The sequence below is a fragment of the Symsagittifera roscoffensis genome, chromosome 3 (assembly GCF_963678635.1).
Source record: "Symsagittifera roscoffensis chromosome 3, txSymRosc1.1, whole genome shotgun sequence".
Taxonomy (NCBI): Eukaryota; Metazoa; Xenacoelomorpha; order Acoela; family Convolutidae; genus Symsagittifera; species Symsagittifera roscoffensis.
In genome coordinates, this window is record NC_087064.1 from 6,832,507 (window position 1) to 6,851,729 (window position 19,223).

At 46.9% G+C, this 19,223-nt stretch overlaps 1 protein-coding gene across 2 annotated transcripts in view; it reads left to right on the forward strand.

Moving 5' to 3' along the window:
• Positions 1–19,223, forward strand: part of LOC134842433 (very-long-chain (3R)-3-hydroxyacyl-CoA dehydratase hpo-8-like) — a 491,300-nt gene that overhangs the window by 373,284 nt on the left and 98,793 nt on the right. The gene's annotated exons all lie outside the window — the stretch shown is intronic.

Consider the following 19,223-nt stretch of genomic DNA (forward strand, 5'->3'; position numbering starts at 1 on the left):
TTACCCGAAAGTCTCGCACTATTTGATAAAGGAATTCTTCCAAGCAGTAGTGAGAGTATCGATAGTGGAATTAATAGCCTTGTTCGTGACATTTGGAGCGGAGAGTTTCGTGAGAGGACCGGCGATACTGCTCACGGATGGAATACAGAACCTGCGACTAGATGGACTTCTGACATTGATCGCAATAACCCACGGAAACTTGGGAGGACTAATGAAACTGGCACGTTGTCCAGAGCAGATGAAAGAGAGAGTGAGGAATCTGGATATGAAGAAATCCACGGACTCGTGGAACAAAATAAGAGACCTGAGACACACTCTTATCCAGTATCTCTTGCAGCAAAATCGCTTTGGAACCGGAGAAGACGAGACAATTGAAAGAGAGGAAGATGTTAGACGACATGTTGGAGGCATGCCGCTATTAACGGATTTGAGCTTGGCTATGAGAACCGATCCCTTGGCGCTGATCAGAGGAGTCACGGAGTTCGTGACAGTGATCTATGGACCAGCAGTCATGTTTGCGTTCCCTGACGTTAAAGTGGAAGCATATAGGAGGTCGGTGCTGCACCTGAACCTCATATCGGCAGTGGACGGTAGTACACTGAACTGGTGTGAGCAGCACACATTGCGGGAGCTCATGAGTGAAGATCTGTTATTTGCGAAAATATTGGAGCCAGAGATGACAGTCATCAATTTTGACGATCACTTCCGTGACCGCATGGGAGAAGTAGAAAGAGGACACATCGAGGTGTTTCCAAGGCTTTGGAATCTGAGACCCTATGATAAAACGAATGGTGAAATAACCAGAGTGCCTCGTCTCACTGCAGCAGATCACAAAGTGAGAGAAGAGACGAAGGACTGGGGCGATTACAAGAAGCTGCCGGAGGCAATCCCTGAATTCCCTCTGATAAGAAGGATCTTGCTCGGAGCAGTCTCCGTGGTACAGACTCCTAGATTGGGAGCATTCGAAGCCAATGAAAAGAGAGTAGGGAATTTCGTGGGAACGATGGATCCATACTTTGTAGGGAGAAATGCCGCCGTGTTACAGTACACACGATTCGCATACACGGATCAAGCGACGAGAAGGCGAATAAGCAACGCCGCAACTCCCAAGCCTGGAAGATTCGATGAGGAATGGAAGGGATTAGGCTTAGCTCCGATGAGGATGAGAGGCAGGACCGAATTGCCTGAAGCCTCATTAATCCTGACCAGTGTGAAAAAGGAGATGAAAGTGGGAGGAATATTGCAGAAGAGAACTTTTCTAGCACCCTTCGGCAGCGAAGAAATCAAAGTGGTCCATGGAGAAGAGGAAGATAAATCGGCCGGTACATTGCTCATACCGAGATTCCAGGAAGAAGCCGACAATGACGAACAAGGACCATTGAACTCGAACAAGGATAAGTCAGAAGGAAATGACGGACAGGGTGGAAGCCGTCAAACCGAAGAACCCATGCAACAAGATCAAGCTGGTGGGGAAGACGACAGGGCATCGACAGGAGGAACATCCAGCCTGGATTTCAATATCATCAGTGATCTCGAGAATAATGCAGACACGTTGGAGACGACTGAGCCAGCGGATATAAGGCATCTCGACACTGGAGCCTCCGTCAGCCTTTATGGAAATGAAACGGAATTTGCCGGAGAGCAGCTCTCCTGGCAATTCAAGAAATAACGAACAGAGAATCCTTATGGAATCACCTCGGAGGAGAAGAATAGAGGCCTCAGCCAGAGTACCTTTCTTGGGAACGCTGCCCGAAGAAGAATGGGAAGTACATCACCGAGACCACGAGAGTAGGACGGGATGCAAGCTGGACAGAGTGGCGTTTATGGAAGAAGTCTGGACCGTGACTCAAAGCTATGGGACCCAGTCTATTCTAAAAACGGGTCTCAACCAACCCTTGATGAAAGAAGTGCTTGACAAGCTTGATGAGTGTGAAGGGAGACTGAGTGAGTTATTGATCGACTCAGCCACTGATGAGAGTGAAGCGAATTCTCCCATCAAGATGACACCGCAGGACAATGAAGGAGAGGTGGTGTACCTGTCAAGGACCAGGAGAGGAACGATGCGATCAAAAATGGTGATTGATAAAATCAATGCGATGAAAATGAAGTTAGGCAGCAGAGTGATGCCGAGGAGAATTGGAAAGACGAAAGTGGATTCAGAAATATCGATGAAAGTTGGTAACTCAGCGAAAAGGAAGCGAGTCGAAGAAGTTATGGATTTGGGGCAAGATGATTATCAATTGTCCGGCACAGATAGAATATTAGCTGATATAGCGATGGTGCCACCCATTCTCATGGCAGGGATAAAGTCAACCGGTTATAAATCCAAAAGGAGTGACCGCACTCTGACTGGAGCAACTTTAGAAATGGAAATACTCAGTCAATGTGGAGAGAGTAAAATGAGGGACTTCAAACCATCTCCCATGAATCATGGAAAAGGAAGTGTTGCAGGACAACTGACACCAGTGGAATACAACCGACTAACAGTGTCGGAGACAGTGTCGATAGATGAACCCACCGGTGGATACATGGAAATGTTGGAATACCGAAACTCGGCTAGAGGGCATGTAATGGCCCTGGAAGAAGAAAAAGCCATGGAGGGTTATCTGGAAACAATGTTGCAAGGCACCACCCTCAAGCAGAAGGCGTACGGGACTTTGGCGTCGTCTGACGTACAGGAGGAAACGATCGAGCAGTTAGTGAGCCTTCCATGGAAAGCAGTAGTATTGAGGTATTTCGAAGAAGAAATGAGGACTACGCCAAGAATACATGCTCTCGTGGCAGTACCTTACGTAAGGACAGAGTTACAACTCAGGTTCGCCTGGTGCATGATGGGACTGACTCGTGAAGAATATGACTCAGAAGAAAGAAAGAGGTCAAAAGAAGAAAAGGTGTTCCTTATGACAAATCTGAGGGATCTGATAGTCCAGGAGGGAGCAGCAGTAGCGTGTGCGAAGCGGAGAGATGCTCTCTGTTTCATTCGATTCCTGATAGAGCAGATTTCAGTACCTGCATTAAACAGTTGTGTTAGAATGTTGAGGGAAGGCGATGAAGGAACGAAAGCCTTGTTCTTGCTGGCATTGCTGGACATGCAGCAAAGTAAACCGATGAGGGTGAACATGAAAGAACCTGAAGAACTGGAACCCATGAAAAAGATAGATGAGATCAGGAGATTCTCAAACAAGGAGCTGAGACTCACTAAAGAATCTATGGGAGCATTGCCGAAATCCAGTGAATACTGTGGACCGATCAAGAAGAAGTCATATAGCTACGTATCTGGGATCATAGGGATAGCGTACAATCCTTTCCTGAGTGAAGACATACGTGATTGCTTCTTTGATTATGAGCAGGCGGTGTTACTAAGATTCTGGACGTCCAGAATTGTGACGACTAAGAGCGTTAACAATCCACAGGCCAAATTGGGATTGGTCTTGGAAGAAGAGGTGACTGCACCTTCAGTACCAAAATCCGACAATAGAGTGGAATTTGGGTTGGGATTCTCAGATGAATTACTGAGAACGAGCTTGATGGCAGTGTGGGAATTGATGAAGCCATCATGGTGTCCTAGTCCCAACGCTGACTCAATATTACGGGCGACACAAGACATACAGAGGGAACTGAATGCGGACTGTAACCTGCGTGACCTCAACATCATATATAATATGATGATAACAGCCTCTAAGAGCAACGGAGAAGATAAAGTAGAGTTGCCTGGCTGGGGACCAGAAGACTGGGTCAAACCTGGTAGCTGTCTGGCGGAAGTCTGTGGACTAGAGGGTCACGTTTGTGGAGGTTTAGACTGTGTGAAGACCCTGGAGAAACAACACAAGCAATTGACGGTATTGTTTGGAAATGTAGTGATGAAAGCTAGGATAGAAACGGAACTGATAGCAGATTGCCATGGAGGAATCGATGTGAATCTAGTGACTGCACTAGGATTCTACAGCATGTTTGGTTCTTTAGAGTCACTATTGAATCTGGAACAGAAACATGAGGTGGTCACAGCCATCAGTGTAGAAGTATTCCCAGGAGTTCTGCAGACTGAGCAGAAATACATAGGAAGATGGAGGGAAGCAATCGAGACGGAAATGAACATCAGACACAGCGAGACTTATTGTAGACCATCAGGAGCACGATATTTGGTGGGTTCAACGTTGGCTCCAATGTGCAAGAGCAGATATCCTGTACATTTCGTGGCTGTGGACGTGAAGAGTACAAGAACGATCGTGGATCAAGCCTTCTCAGTGCCGAAGTGTGTGAGATTGGCGAGAATGTCTGAAAAGTCTTACGAGTTACTATGTAAGATGTTCTCAGCAGTTCCAGAGAGAACCAAAGAAGAATTGGAGTCAATACTAGGATAGAAGTTCATGGGATATGTGAGCGGGAACTTCAGTGACTTTGAGAGACAGAAACAGAGAGGATCAACTGGCACAGATTACAATGCAGTAGATGAGAATGATGAAGTCCACCGAGTGATGATGGAAGTGGAACCATTGCTGGAAGCTTCGGGAAAACGTAATTGGAGGAGCATCATGTTGACGCATGACGAGTTTCCTTGCCACTGCTTGCTGCAGACCTGGTGGTATCCCAAGCGTAGTAATCTGATGTTGATCTGGGACTCTGGAGAGCTGATCTCCATGGGTTTACCAGATTCATCACAGCCCGTAACGATAGTGATAGTGGGAGTTATGATGGCGATACGATGGCTGGAAGCTCATGTGAGAGAAAATAATAGACAGGAGGCACCGACGAGAGAACAATTGCGGAAATTAGATTGTCTAAAAGATTTAGATCTTTTTGAGACAAAGTGCAAAGTTCTAAACATTCCGATGGAAGTGAAGAAGATATGGGCAAGAAAACGATTGATGCCATGGTTCAGAGCTAACATGACTGCATGGTTGTACGAGTATGCGAAAAAGCATATGTCGAAGCACGGCAGAGTGTACAGTGAATATCAGCTGAACATTGGAGCAGGAGCTTTCAAGCGAGCTTTCGTGACTCATCGGAATGCAGTGACCACCGCTGTGAAAAGAATTTCCAGGACGAGTGAGCGTAGTGGAAATGAGAAAGCAGAGATGCTGAAAGAAGATTTGGAGAGAAACGTGACGTTGTGTCTCCACAACAGCTTCTGCAGAAATAGAGAATCTAACGTGGATCCTCTACCTTGCTGTAAACAGAGGGTAGAAGAGCAGAAGTGTTGGAGGACGGCTTCCAACAGCGTCAGGACAGCCAACGACGTGCTACAAGACACGGAAACCGAAAGTGCGGAGTCAGTATCACAGGAGGAAGAATTGGAACATTGATGAATGGTCGAGAAAACAAGAGGCAACAAGAAAGAAAATTAGAAGAATTTAGAAGTTTTAGAACTTCTAAACGACGAAAAAAGAAGAAAACAAAGGAGTGATGAAGAAAAGTTAAAATTCAGAATTGTTTTTGTGTGTGAAAAACTCAAGTGAGAAACCAAGCAACCAAGTTGTAATTGAAAACTGAAACATTAAGTTGAGTTTTGAAATTGTTGCATTTATAAATTTGCATTTTGATTTTAGTTGAAGTGGCTTTAGAGACACTTATTATTTATTTAGAAAGGCTTAAGAGGAGAGTATATTTAAATATTCCAGCCTGCATGATTGTTTTTAATCACTTAGGAAGACTGATCACTTTGTGGTGACATGGAAGGCTTGAGTAATCTCTCGAAGAGGGAGATTGTTTCATTGTTCTTTCTAACCACAAAGTTTCTTAGTTTTAATATTCAGGACAATAAACAAGCAAGATTTCCAAAGGGAAGGAGCATAGTAGGATAATTTTAGCTTGTTGGTTGGCAGGACTGTCCTGCAAGCCAACACCTTTTAAATCAAAGAGAAAAAGTTTTAATCGGGACATTGACACTGAGAGTCAGAAAATATGTTTTATCTTAGGTTATATCCTCAATGTGCAGATTAATGAAAGAATTTGAAGGCTATAGTGATGTAGTATGATGCCATTTATGTTCTGCAGTGAGTCGATGTGACGTGGATAAAAGTATTTTCGTGCATTTTATAAATTCTGTTCGATGACACTGTAACCATTTTACGAACAATGTGCGATTCAATGAGGACATTGACGGGACTGTCCGGGGAGTATGTGACATTCGACCAGAATGGCCAAAATGCAATTTATGCAGACTTCGAATTTTTAGCAGTAAGCCTTCCGGATTGATGATTATTAAGAGTTAAGAACGTTATTGGAACGATTGGCCAAACGGTGAGGGCCAGAATATTCTGGTATTTTAAAATTTCAAAAATTCGAATTATGACGTCCTATTTCTGAGAAACGTCAGAAACGGCCATTTTGACAGAAACGAGAAAGAAAAAGAGAACAACATTAGCTGCGCTAACAACAACTACGGAATTGAGATTGAAAAACGACAGCGAGTTACAGAGTAACAGAGAACACTCCGAGTTGCAACTATTGTACTGCTACAATAGTTGCAGGGCCGTTGCAGACAACGGTGAAGGGTGGAGGACAGCCTTCCGGAATAAGAGGAAATCAGGATTAACGAGCTTGATCCAGCGGATTCATCAATCCGGAAGGGTAAAGGAACTGAAACTTTTATCCTGTTACGTAAACTTTTAGCTTCCTGTCATGTCCTGATTTGAATTTAATTAACATCTGGATTCATTTTGATAAAGATGAGAAGCTAGGAGTTGGGGGAAAGGGTTGATCCATCTTCGATGGAGATGATGATTTTTATCTACTGAACAAAAACAATAGTAATATAATAAGTAGTAGCCCTGTTTTTAGGAGTGACCTCGTGGTCTGGGGATACTGAGACCCAGCCATGAGCTCGCTATTTCTGCATGTAATCTAGTTAATTTGAGTGTTTTGACCGAAGCCGAAAGCAGTAACGTTTTTGTCGACCCGATGTTAGAAAGACCACCGAAAAGTACTGGCTTGGTAGAGACGGTGAAAAGCATGCAAAGCTCTGTTTAGACGCTAGCCAGTCGTCTTAAGACTTAGTTTTGTTTTCCGTCGATATGTATCTTCCGGGCGAATGTTACAAAGAAGTGCAAGCAGAATTATCAAAATTGTTATCAGAGGGTCATATAACAAATGTGCCAGTCGGTCATATTTGGAAGTTTGACCTTGAGAGAAGCAAAAAAACACTTGATTTTGGAGTGAAATTTAATTTTTCAAAATTTCGAATGGAACCTGTCATGCACGATTTTCTCGCGAGAACTGAAAATCAGAAAAAGAGATGAGAACAATTTCAGAACATTTGATTCGAAAACGCGGGAAAGTCGCAAGAAAAGCAGTAGGAAATTGCTATTCGCAATTTCCATCACTATAATAATCGAGAGTAGAGCTGTCCCATCTGTGACAGAGACGAGAGCATTCCCTCGAATTGGATTATAACGACTGGAGTATTATTCGGAACTGGACTAGAGTGAACCTTCGGTGGAAAGGTGGACAGCTTGAGTGTCCTAATGGTTCACAAGAAAACTATTGTCTAGAGTATAAACTCGTTCTCATTGTCAAAACTATAAAACATTAGACTCATTTAGTTACGTTATTTAATTCTTGAGTTAACTACCGACTGGATTATTTCCCACTTCTTGAGCGTGCTACTATGTGAGTACAAATTTAAATTCCTAGAGTGTGTTTTATAATTGTTATGTTGAGGTAAGGCGAGTTTTAGGTTGATCCATCTGAAATGGATCAAAGTTACACTGTCTAATAAAAAGTAACTTAACGGATTGTTCCAACCCGGTTTTTAACGGCGTTCATGTATTTTGGGTATCTAGAGACCTAAGTATGGGGACGTTTCTAATTCTAGAGTGGGGGGATATTTTAGTAGTAGCCTTTAAGCTGTAACGGGTCGTAGTCTCATGTCACAAGCGAACCGAACTGGCTCCGACCGTTCTTGAGGTAGAAAAACACAAGAGATAGTGTCCCTGACCCTTGAGCCAGTGGTTATAGGGCCTATTTTTCTTAAGCCTCATGTGTGACTGCAGTAGACGAATGTTACAAAAGATTGACATATGCACAAGTGACTGTTTCATTGCTCCAATAGTAATTACGTTAAAGAAAGATGATTCCATTAAATTGGCGTTAGATGATAAATAGGCAACTGTATAACAACAAACATCAGATGCCGAATGTGGATGAATTATTGGATGGAGTAAGTCAAATAGTAACTGCCAATACAGCCGGTACGTTATATTTCACGGTACAGGATCTGAAATACACTTAGAGTCAAACTGGACTAAATGCTGAAACAGCTAAGCAGTGTAACTTTAACATAGTGGGTGGGCATGCAACAGGAACGTGTAGGTTTCCAACCGGGTTGTACGAATTAGCAGACATGCATGCAGAATTTCAAAAAGCCATGGATCGAACACTAAATCATGCAAAGAACACCTTCTGCTTTCTGGATGATATTCTGATCGTCTCAAAGGGGGAAAAACACGAACATGAAAAGCTAGTAACCGACGTTTTAAAGCCCTACATCAAGCATTGAAATTAGTCTAATTGGGGGACGGAAAAATGATAGGAAATCAAGAAAAGACGAATTCCGACAAGCAGAACAACTAAATGTAACAGTCGCCTACTTTAGTCACATATGAGGCTTAAGAAAAATAGGCCCTATAACCATTGGCTCAAGAGTCAGGGGCACTATCTCTTGTGTTTTTCCGCCTCAAGAACGGTCGGAGCCAATTCGGTTCGCTTGCGACATGAGACTGGAACCCATTACAGCTTAAAGGCCACTACCAAAATACCCCCCCACTCTAGAAATAAAGACGTCCCCATACTTAGGTCTCGGGATACCCAAAATACATGAACGCCGTTAAAAACCGGGTCGGAACAATCCGCTTAGTTACTTTTTATTGGACAGTGGAACTTTGATCCATTTCAGATGGATCAACCTAAAACTCGCCTTATCTCAACATAACTATCATAAAATACACTCGAGAAATTTAAATTGGAACTTACATATCGACGCACTTGAATATGAGGAGTAAGTTATAACTGAGCAGCTTGAGAATTAAGTAATATAACTAAATAAGTTTTAAGGCCAATTAGTTTCAATAACAGAAGTAAGTTTTTGTCTCTAGAATCAAAGTCTCTGAATGAACCCTTTGGACACTCGAGTTGTCCACTCTTCCATTCAGAGTCCACTCCTTTCCATTCGAATAATTGTTCTGTCTCAAGTCCGTATTCGATTCTCCTGTTTTCAGGACAAGACAGCTCTACTCTCTTGATATTTCGTTTCGAGAAATTGCGAACAGCAATTTCCTGCCTTTTTCTTGAGTAGTTTCCCGCAATTGTTAATTCGGGTGTTCTGATTTCTGACTTTTTCATTTTCAGTTGGTTCGAGAAAATTGAGCATGACAGGCTCGATTCGAATTTTGCAAAATTAAAATTTCACTCCAAAATTACGTATTTCTCAAGGTCAAACCCCCAGACATGACCGACTGGCACATACTCCCCGGACTCGAGATCGATGTCCTCATCGTGTGTTGTCATCTGCCAATAAGTCCCAGAGAACCGAGTGTTGCTCAAGATACAGTGCCAGTGGTCATTTACAGAAGTTTGCATCGGACTTAAGTTTATCTACCTTCCAAAATTCACAACCATATAAAATTTTCACACTATCGCTAAACAGCAATCAAAATCTGCACACACCTGCACCCATGGATCCCCGCTTTTTAAGCTGGTAATTTTAAAATTTCTTTTGTCCTATTTCAGTCAGAGAATTGTCATGCATCAATTTGATTTATATACTAGATCTATCATATTAATAACAATATCTTATTCGTCTAAAATTTCTTTTTCGTGAACCCAGATTTCATCCAAGTTCACGCTCAAGCCCCCTCCCTCTCAAGACTCAAGACTCTAGAATTTCCTTTCGAGCCACTGGCTCACCTCATGTTCTTCGCCTTCGAGGTACCTGATACCGGTGTTCTTGGCATTGTAATTTGTTCCAATAGTGCCTCTTCGTCATCGGAGCTAATCACAATTTCCTCCCAGGCCTTCAGCTGTTCATAGGCTCGCATCCACTCTCTCTGCTCTTGCAACCTTTTCAATTGACTTGGTAGGCCTTTCACCTTCGACTCCCGGTTCAAGCAGAAGGAGTTATGAAGACTCAAGCTCACATTCCTCGCCAGGTCCTCCTCCAGTATCGTTTCCCTCGCTCTAGAATTGTCTCTGGATATTCTGCCTACTCTTTTCCACCCCGCCGTGATTGCGTTTCGATGGGTTAGCAGAGGTCTCTTAAAGGCATCTGGCCCTATTTCAGCTTGGAATTGTCGATATTCCTTCTGATGTTTCCTCATGTGGTCCTTTGTCACTGCATACAACCAGGATGTTAACGTCGCACGAAACCAAGGAAAGAATCTCAGGCGGCTCCATATGTGTCTGACTTGCACTGGTATGGCGAATACCTTGCATGCAGTCTCGAACAACTCCAGTCTCCTGCTGTAATCTATCGCATAAATCGATTCAGCTGTTGGCGCTCTCGATTCTCTGTACTTCGCTATATTCTCCTCAATCCATCTCAGAGCCAGCATCGTGCTTACCACTAAGATGGTCACCTTTTGTCGATACTCCGGTAGTCCTAGCGACTTAATTTCTTCTACGTCCCAGATCAGACAGAGATTGGCGCGGTCCGGGTACCACACTGTCTGCGCCAGACAGTGGCATGGACAATCCCCATGCGTGAGGTCGATGCTTCTAAGGTTGCGTTCTCCAGAAGCTTCTAGGAGAGGCTCAAGTTCCATCATTTTCTCATGCACCACGTCGACTTCTTCCGAGCTTGAAGCACCTACTGCGGGTTTCCCCACCACGTTCTGCTTCCCATGATCACTTGCATTTTCGCTCTCCAAGCCTAGAAGTTCTTCACCCCAGATTTCACTCAAGTCATCTCTTTGCTCCTTTGGTACTGCTCCTCGGATCTTCCTCAATAGCTTGTGTGAGTGGTGTGACATCCGAGCTAGTCTCACGCACTTGGGCACTGAGAAGGCTTTGTCTATCATCACCCTCTGGCTGGACACCTCCACCATCGCCATGTGTAGTGGATAGTGGCTCCCACATAGGTTAGCCAACACTGATCCCACTAAGGATTTTGCATTTAGAGGCAATCCATAGGCTTCGCTCATGGGAAATCCCATCTCTGCCTCGAGTCCGATCTTCCAACTCTTGATGTGCTTCTGGTTCACTTGTAGCACTCCGGGCCATGATTCCACGCTTAACGCGGTCACCAGGTGATGTTCTGACTCTAGCCTCTCCAGTGACTGGAGACTGCACATTCTTGAGAAGAATCCCAAGGCTGTCGCTAGGTTCACGGTGGTCCTCGCGTAACATTCAGCCACTATCTGTACCTCACTCTTCTCCCTTTCAGTGATATCTTCAAACCAGGTAGTGAGGTCCTCTTTCTGGAAAGATTGTATCCTGACGCATAATCGTCCATCACAAATATGTTCGCCGTTACTGCATGTCGAATCAAGACAACTGCCCGGCTCCATCCTCCTCACCGGCTCTGTTCCACTTGTCACCTCACTTGATTCTTTCACCTGAGGCAAGATCAGTTTGTGTACTATGCTCAAGATCGCCAAGTCCTCATCCTCTGTCGGTGCCAATCTCACTCGCTCAGTGACCTCCTCAATCATACTTGCATGGGGATGTGGACACCAGGAAGGTCTGAGTAATTTCCATACCACTCCCAGGTTCGTGATCAACACGCCACTCCCATCACCCATTTTTAGCTCCACTCTTTTACTTGAGCGTGGCACACTTATCACTCCCGGCATCCCCTCAAGAACCAGACCCAGGCTAGGTCTCTCTCTCTCCACAACGTCTATCTCCACTATCTTCTCTGTCCAGAACTTCAACAGCTCCGCCACTTCATAATTTCTGTTGGCTCCTCCAGCTTCCAGGTCCAAGAAGGGGTTGTACGCCATTCCCATTACTCCAGAAACATATTGGTACTCTCCCTTTCTGTTGAGTTTCAAGTACTCCCCTGACGAAGCCAGGTTGCGGTGAACGTCGTGCTCCTCTTCGAACTTCTTGTTGTAGAACCTCCGTATCTCATCCAACTTCCTATGGTTCTCCAGAGATTGCCTAGAACCATCCTCCCTCTCTATCCCAGTGCTCTGATACACATTCAAGATGACTGTGGAGACTCTCCTTTCCAACGTCTTGCTTGCGACTGCTTTCTGATGACATGCTAGGATGGTACTGTCAGTCATCATCGACATCGTCCACCTCAAGAAACAGGTTGCATCCTTCCTCCTTGCCAGACTCAAGCCTGAGTTGTCCTTGGCAACGTGCTGCATCAACATTCGGTATATCTCTAGATTTTTTCCTCCCAGCTTCAACTTGTCGTATGAAGTCAGCGTTTCCAGCTCTATCCCCAACAGGCTCCACGCGAACATCAGTTGTCCTGCAGTCCTGATAAAGGGATTCGCCATCAGTGGTGGTGCCGATGAGGATGTCCTCATCGCCTCTTCAAAATGATCCTTCAATAAGTTCTGCCAGGATCTCTTCAGCTGGTTTGCCAACTCTATCTTGTTGACCTCAGCCTTCTGCTGGGTGGCCCAGCTGTATCGTTTGCGAGCCACTCCACTGTTCAACTTCTTCAAACAGCCTTCCATCTCCTTCAATGTCTCGAGAGCTATCCACCATGGTCGGGAGGTGTTTCTGGTTTTACTTTTCTCAAGTGGATCACTGGTCACTTGCTTCCCGACAGCTTGATGTTCACTTGAGACCCACTCTTTGCCAACATCTACTTCCCAGGTCTGCCCGCTCGTCGAACCTCGCTTCATTTTTATTCTTTGAGGTTTGAAATCCTCCTCCGTCACGGAACTAGTGGGATTCTCCATTTCTTTTTCTATGTCGAGCAGTTTCCTCGGTTCGTAGCTACTCTTGTAGGCTGCCGTTTTCCATCGCGCCAGAACCATGGGAGCCGTCTCTCTCAAGTCTTTTTCCGAGACCGCGTCAGCTGAAGGACTGCCCATTCCCTCCACGTCTCTCTTCCTCTTGCGAGACCTCACGTCTTTGCTTGGGGGCGTCATTGGTATCATCACTGATTCAACTTCCTTTTCTCCAGCCAACTCTTGCCTCCCCCCTGCTCGAGCCTTAAGGATATTAGTACTTTTAATCATATTACTAGTTCCTACCTTATCCCCCCTTGTACACTTAATTATTTTATTGTCAGTTTTCTGTTTCGGAGTAGAGCTGTCTTTACATTTGTCTTCTCTGGTCTTCCTTGACTTTCTCAACTCGACCATTTTGTTCAGTAGTTCCACTCTAGCTTTCTCTTCTAAACCCGTCCCCACCAGGACAGGCTCACCAAACTTCACCACCGTGTCCCACAGTTCTTCTTTGAAATTATCCAACGTGGTGTCTTCATCCACTTCTCGATTGAATTCGCTCAAGAACTTTTGCCAAGCATCTCCATCCAGAGTGCCCAGGAAGGCGTCTCTGTTTCCCTCGAAGGTATTCTTCTCCCTCCTCTCCGTACTCAAGAAGATCATTCCCATGTTGGGATTCTCGCTTGTCAACGACATTTCCGGGTACTTGCGAGGGGACGAGGTCAAAGGTGGCGTGGGAGTATCTGCCCAGTTTTCTTCACTCAGGTCTTTCAACAATTCCTGCGCTGTGAATTCCACTTCCGTTGGCTTTTGCTCCGGTGTGTTTCCCACTTCCATATCCTCTCCTGCCTCACTGAGGGTTTCATCCATGCTTTCGTCTCCTGACTCTGCTTCCCTTCTCTCAAAGATCCTCTTGAATCGATCTGCCACGGTGCCACTCTTTTTATCCCCAGGGATGTCTACTGGAAGGGGTGATGGTGTCGCTGAACTCGTCGCCTCACCTTTTGTCAGTGCCACGTACAATGGACCTGCTGCATCTAACTTCTTTCCTTCCCTATTACGCTCCATCAGCTCAAGTCCGTAAGGTGCCCGGTACTTCCTTGTGGCAAATAGCATCGCGTCTGCTTTCAGTGCTACATGCCCTTCTTCCACTATCATCCTGCCGTCGTCCCATACCGGCAGCTGGTTCTCTAGGCCTGCCCGCTTAAGTACTCTCAAGGTATCTCGCACGTCGAATTTAGGGGGCATCGATCCTCTGATTTTCTTGGCTTGAGTCGTCCATGAGTTTATCTTCACATCGCTAGTATGGAAATAAATTGCTGCAGTATAGCCGATGAAGAGCGGATCCCAGCCGTCAGTAAACTCCTTCTGCCGTTCTTCAGTCGTGGTTCTCGCGTAGGAGGATGGGACAACCAGGGAACTGTTCATCCCTAGGGTCATTCTCCTCACTATGGGGAACTCGGGAATGCTCGTCGGTAGGGCTTCTCTCTCCAATATCGCTTCCAGCTCCTTTTTCACCAACTCGAAACTTTTTGTCCATGCAGGGATTCTCAAGATTTCTTGTCCATTGGCTGCCAAGGGATTCAAGTTCCAAAACTTGGGGTAAGTTTCGATGGGGCCCTCGCGCTTGCCTCCCATCCGGCATTGCATTTGTCCTCGGAAACTGTACACGATCAACTCTGGATCCTTCACCTTTCCGAAGAGCACCGTGTTGCTCATTTGTGCCCTTAGCACCTCTTGCTGGCACCAGTTCAGTGTCGTTCCATCCAGTACGCTTATGAGGCTCACGTGGGTCACGGAGTATCGATAAGCTGTCACCAAGGGATCTGGAAATGCGAACGTGACAGCCGGTCCATATATACAAGTCACGACCTCCCCCAGCCCCCGGATAATCCCCATGGGATCCGATCTCATGGCCAGGCATAGATCCGTTAATAGGGGCATGCCTCCATTCACTTTTCTCCACTCCTCTCTGGTCTTCGGGCTCTTTTCTTCGCCAGTCAGGTGCCTGTTCTGCATCAGTAGATACTGCACGAGCAGCGTCCTTAGCCCGGCTGCACACTTGTACGAGTAGGTCTCAATACTCGAGTGTGTTCCTCCCATCGCCAGGGGCTCCCCATACCTCATCAATCGGTGAAATGACGCCAGTTCACCGTGGGTCAGGAGTACTAACGTCAAGTATCCATCTATTCTGAGGGCGTCCACACCACGACTGAACATGTATGCGGGGCCCATATTAAACAAGTATCTTGGGTAGACCAGGTACAGCGCCAGCAACAGGCTGATCGGCATATTCAACATCTCCTGTATAAACGCATCAAAGATCGTCTCCTTCGCACTGTACACCTCAGTCAGGAACTCTCTTCCCCAACAAGGACTCAAGAACTCGAGAATCCCATGATCCCTCCTCGTCTTCAGCTCACCCCACGCGTGCTCTCTCCAAAATCCTCCAATCGTGACCTCATTGGCTGCCGTGACGAACCTGCCAACCGTCATCCCCTTTTCCTCAGCTTTTCCCAGTTGCTCCTCGAGAAACTCCCAGATCTGCTTCACCAGAGGCGGCGCATCCTCTCTTGTTTTCCTCGTGGCATTTTCCAACCTTGGGCTTAAGAAGGGCCATCTGCCTCCCTCTTGCGCCAACCGATTCCCCATCGACTCCAGCTGTTTCTCCGATGTGGCCACGTTCTGCCTTTCGTTGTTTGGCCCTCTAGATCTGCTGGTCGAGCTCGTAATGGTCAACTCCATGTCCCGAAACCACAGACTAGCCGTCAGGTGAATTATCACTGGGTGATCATCCCTAAGGATCGGGCTGAGCTTGAGTTGCCTGGCAAAGTTAGATACTTCCAGTAGGAGGACCTCGTCCAATACGATGAGGATATCAGCCAACTCGTGAAAGCCTCTCAGTGCATGGGAGACGTCCGCCCACGCTGCCGCGAGTTCTGACTTGCACAGCCTCAAGTTCGTCGGTTCCAATTCTCGGTTGGGAGCTGCCATCAGGACACGCCACCCATTCCCCTCTGCGATCAAGATCAAGATCGCGTACACGAATTGCAGAGCCAGCGGCATGCTCGAGTACCCGGGGGATGTTGTGAACGCCACTCTTGTCTTGGCGCCGAATCTTGAGGCAACATTCTCCTGTACTTCATTAATCGCCGCGAATAAGGTCTGGATGGCCTCCCAGATCCTCTTTGGCGTAGGTTCACCACCCTTGAGCTGCTCAAGAAATCCCGTTGCGTGCAGATGATCGTTCATCCCCGCAAACAGCAGTAACTCAGGTTCGCAGGGCATTTCTGACTTTATTGCCACTACCAGGGTCAACATCTGGTTCAGTTCCGCACCCGGCAAGGTGTATATCAGGGTTTCTGGCCAAAACAACTTGGGAGACGTACCTTCGAAATCTGATCCTGCCACGATCACCACCCTTGCTGCAGCTGGGTCTGCTCTGTCGTAGACCGCTAAGGTTTTGGCCATTTGCGCCTGCCCACAGGGTTTCCCATATCGGGGGTCATTGGCCAATTTTGCGCCTTCATATTCGGCGTCTGGTAACTCCATCTCTCTTGGGTTCATCAGTTTGTCGACCACTCTCAACTGTGCTGGAGTGGCCACTCTAATTCTGGCAATGCTGGTCCGGTGCTTGGGAGGCTCCACCACCAGTCCCGGGCTCCCCAAGGACTTGAGAGGTCTGTAATTAATTGGTCCCATCATCGACCTAGTGGGAATTCCACTCAGGTCTGCTGTCTCTGTCAACTTCGCTCTCGAGAAACGCGTTTCATGAGCCTTCAACCAGTCCACACACTTGTGCCTCCCCAAGTCTTCATGTGAGACCTGCTCAAGACCCAAAGCCCTCGCTAGCTCCTGTCTACACTCTAGGTCTTCCAGATCCAGTTCCTTGACCTTCTCCTCATACTTCTGTCTGCTGGTCTCCAGTGGCTTCTCTGACCTCTTTTTCTCCGCAACCACCACTGAGGACATTACCGACCCCTGGGGAGTTGCTGATGTCACTTCATCAGCTTCCATGGGCGTGGTGCTCGGCAACTTGGCCCGGCTATTCCTCTCACTATCTCTAGAATCGGCCCTCTCGCCCAAGCGACTCGACAAAGATCTCGGGTTGAAGAAGGGTGGGTTTGGGGGTGGCCCGAACGTGACCTGTGCTGTTTCCAGCAAATCCGTCTCTAGCGCGCATATATGCTTTTGAAAGACGTCGTTCAACCATTCCACCCCTCTGGGCCTGTCAAAGTGAATGCCATCCGCAGATGCATTGTCAGGGAAAGAGGTTAATTCCATTTGCTCAGCCACGTCCAGTAGCCTAAGGGGAAGGACACTCCTCTGATGAATCTTCCTGATTGTTTCGTTCAGGCTGCGCACTTTCGTATTCATCTCTACCGCATGTTGATCCGCTCCCATGTTGTAGGGAACAGTACACACCGTGAGAATGGACGGGTCCATTTGGATCCGTATCTCCTCGAGAATGCAGCTCATCTTTTCATGCAGCCTTGTCACCTTCCTCGCTTCCCCCCTTGACACATCATTCGTCCCGACCATCAGGGTGACTGTGTACACGCTCACCATCCCTAGCATCTCAAGAGTCGCTAACATCTGCGGCGTTGCGGCTCCGGCGAAGCTCAAGATTCCCGTTTGCCAATGGGATTGGATCCGGGTCAGCACCCGCAGCAAGCTGTCTCCAATGATCAAGTGAACCGAGCCTTCAGGCACTCGAGGATACGTGAAGTACTCCACCCAAGTCGCATCGTGGAAGCAATCTCTTCTCTCTCTCTGCGCCGGATTCCAGTCTATACGATTGTGCTTGCGATATCTCCCATCCGTATTCTTCTTGTAGCTCGAGATCATCACACTCCTGACAGGCTGTTCCCCCCAAGTCGAGGGTAAATCCACTCTTACCGGACTCTCGCGATTCCTCAGCTGTAACCTCTCCTGCAACTCTTTCAGCCGTGACGAGCCGCCACTACTACCTGGGGTCGAACTCGGTGTGTATCCAGGCAGCGCGACGTCCATCAATGGTCGTATTACTTGAGTCTCCATTCCACGCAGGGAGGACGTTGATTCGGGTGGTATCCATACCTCCAGCCCCTCATTCATATGTTCTTGCGCCGCACGATCGAGGTTGAATCGTCCCTTTGACCTAGGAGCTTCGTCCACCTCCATGCGTGACTCTGGCCTTGAGACAGTCACTACCCGCTCTTTGGGCCTAGCCCCTTTTTGCATATCGAGCTCGCGCTGTTGTTGCTGGATCCTCTCAAGTTTTGCTTGGTCTCTCTCGAGAGCCTGCTTCAGCTGCTCACAATTCGCGGCATTCTCCCGCACCCTTTCTGCCTGCAGCCGTTCCGCCTTCATTATGTCCAATTCTCTCCGCGCTTGATCCCTCTCGAGCACCGCTTGATCCCGGTCGAGGTTCGCCTTATTCTTCTCCCGCTGGGTTCTCTCGAGTTCTTTTTTCATGGCACTGACGTCCGGATAAGCCTCCCCCGTCTGCTGTGCCCGTGACATCGACGGTACTTTACTCGTACTCTGGCTCGCGGGCCTGACTGATGGTCTGGCCGGCAGTGGGAATTCCCCCGCGCCATACTCTGTGTTGTTGTTTAGACCAGGGTTCCTCGCCAAATCGAACCCCCTTATCGCTCCATCCACGTTCCAGGACAGCCATCTGGTCTGTGCTTGATCGGACACCCCTTCAGTGGTGTAGCCTACCATCAAGACCGCCTCCGTCGCAGACTCTCGACACTCGCCCTCATCCTCCAATTGTAGGATGGCGTTCAGCATCACTGCCATTCTCTCGTTCACTTGAGTGTAATCCAGATCTCTCAGCCGTCTGTACAGTTCGTCAAGTGTGGGCTTTTTCAGAGCCGATGGCATGGACTTCCAGTATCGATCGGCCATTTCTGTGACTTCGATTGACTCTTTGAGTATTAGTACTTGAGTTTTACCTGAGCAACTTGAGTTTTACCTGAGCAACTTGAGTTTTACCTGAGCAACTTGAGTTTTACCTGAGCAACTTGAGTTTTCTTGAGATGTCGTTCTCTTCTTTTGATTAAATACAGATGAGTAGTCAATTTGAGATCAACAAATCAATCTGAAAATAACACCCGATATTTAGACCGACAAGCTGTGTTCCTAACCAGAAAGCCCCATTACTTTTATGATTAAAAACCCTCCCCTTTTCGCCCTACTAAAATGATTCAATTTAAATTTTCTAAAAAACATGCAGACACATTTTATGTTTTAGCACCATCATTCATTTAAAATGATAATTGTCATGCCAATCACCCATGAGATCCCTTACCTGTTTCGTACCCCAATACCTAGCTCAAGATTCTTCCCTCACACCCGACTCGACGCTCCCGTGTACCTGACTCAGGC